The sequence below is a fragment of the Cervus elaphus genome, chromosome 16, assembly GCF_910594005.1.
Source record: "Cervus elaphus chromosome 16, mCerEla1.1, whole genome shotgun sequence".
Classification (NCBI taxonomy): Eukaryota; Metazoa; Chordata; class Mammalia; order Artiodactyla; family Cervidae; genus Cervus; species Cervus elaphus.
In genome coordinates, this window is record NC_057830.1 from 13,061,231 (window position 1) to 13,063,126 (window position 1,896).

The window sequence follows — 1,896 nt, forward strand, 5'->3', positions numbered from 1 at the left end:
CCAACCAGAGAAGCTCACCCAAGCCTTGGTATCTAGAGTTTTTACTGGGGCTCAGTCACATAGCCATGGCTGACTGGTCATGCCGTCAACCTTAGTCTCAAGAGGTCAGATACATACTACCTGACCCAAGGACCCTTCCTATAAATCACACTGCTAGCACAGGCTATCTGGCTTGGCCAAAGGTCCTCAGGTTAAACAAATCAAGGCAAGATTTTCCGAGGTCTTAGAGGTTACCTCCCAGGAGCCAAGGGCAAAGGCCAAACCTCTTTGGGGGAAAGATTAATCCTTTATTGTCCATCCAGACCTTCTTGTTCCACTTGACAGAATTTCTCTGCAACATCCTTCCAAACTTACACCTCTCCTAATCTCTTCCATCCTCAAGAACAGCACCAACAATCATCCAGGTGATCAAGCCACTTCCACCCTAATTCAAGCCACCATCAGTTCTCACGTGGGGGGTTTCTGGCAAGTGCAGCTGGGTAAATGAAGGTAGCGCAGACTGGGGGTTTGGGGGGCCCTGCGTGTGTTGCAGACTGGTAGGACCGGCCCGGGACGCTGCACCCCAGCCCTCCTTCCCCAAGCAGGACCCCGAGCCTCCAGCCAGGGCTTACTAGGTTGCCAAGGAAGCCTAGCTGCAGAGCCTGAACAAGAAGATCTGCTCCCTACCCAGTCCCGAGTCCCAGACGCACAACTCCGCGCGCAAAACTCAAGTTTCAGAAACTGCTGGGCCCCCAAAACAGAAGGGGAAGAAAGCACATTAGAAATCCCAGGAGCGGGTTCCTGTGGAGAAGCCTCAGGGCAGGAAGTCAGTGGCAGTGAAAGAGGCGCGGCGGCCTTCAGCTCCATTGCGGCCCCTGCGGATGGCCTGGCCCCAGCGCCCGACTCTTCATTTGCCGTGGACGTCCTGCGACAGCGCCTGCAGAACATAGGGGAGGCGCGCAGCCAGGGCAACGCCAGGAAGCTGTCTCCCACCTCTTTGGAGAAAAGATGCTGGAGGAAGCTGAGGAAGAAGGAGCGGGACCGGAAGTAGCGGATCCAGAGGGAGCCGGGGATGAAGGAGAAAGCCGCCAAGGTCTCCAAGGGGCCCCCTGAGGTTCCAGGCCAGCCGGGCGGCTCTTCACTAAGCTAGAGATGAGTCAATAAGAGGAGCAGGCCTGCAAGGCGCAGCGCAGGAAGGAGAGGAGGCAGAAGGTGAAGGGGCTGATGGGCTGGAGCAGCTGCCGGACGGGGACGCGGCCGAGGGCCGGGAGCTTCAGGCCAAGATGCAGGGACGAACCTGCTGTCCAAGGCCAAAGGCGTGAAGACCCTCGACAGCCAGCACCTGCAGCCGGAGGCCCCGAAGTGCCAGGAGAAGCGGCGGGGACAGCGCGGGCGCACGTGGGAGAAGCGCAGGGCCCGCGGCCCACGGGGTGGGGAAGATGCTGCTGCCGGACCGATGGCGGCAGAACCTGCGCAAGAAGAAGGCGGCCAAGGCCGAGGGGCGCCTGGAGGAGGGCCGCATCCTGCACCCTGGTTCTGGAGACCGGCCTGGCCTGAGGGTCCCGATGCTCTACCCAAGGCAGGCTCTGGCTCTGGGTGGAGAGCGGACGCTGTCACACTCCGCTCACCGACTTGTCCAGGGCTCAGGCCGCGTGGGCAGAAGAGCCTTCCGATCTGGGGAAGGGTTGATCCACACCTAGACTCCAGCCTCCTCTCTTGAGGCCTGAACGCTCCCTGAAAGTTGCAGGGTGGGGGACGAGGGAGCGGTGAGGAGGCGGTGGGCGCCAGGTAGGGAGGGGCGGGCTTCACTGACCCCCTCCTTATCTCCCGAGTTCTCAGGAGCAGGAAGGGAATGGCCTTTGGGACTGCTGTGTCAGCCCCAAACTCACTTGAAAAGGACAAAAAACAGCGCCTGAA

General features: G+C 60.1%; 1 pseudogene; it reads left to right on the forward strand.

The window, feature by feature from the left end:
* The first annotated feature begins 483 nt into the window (after nt 1-483).
* On the forward strand, nt 484-1,679 carry LOC122709885 (annotated as a pseudogene).
* Nucleotides 1,680-1,896: the final 217 nt, after the last annotated feature.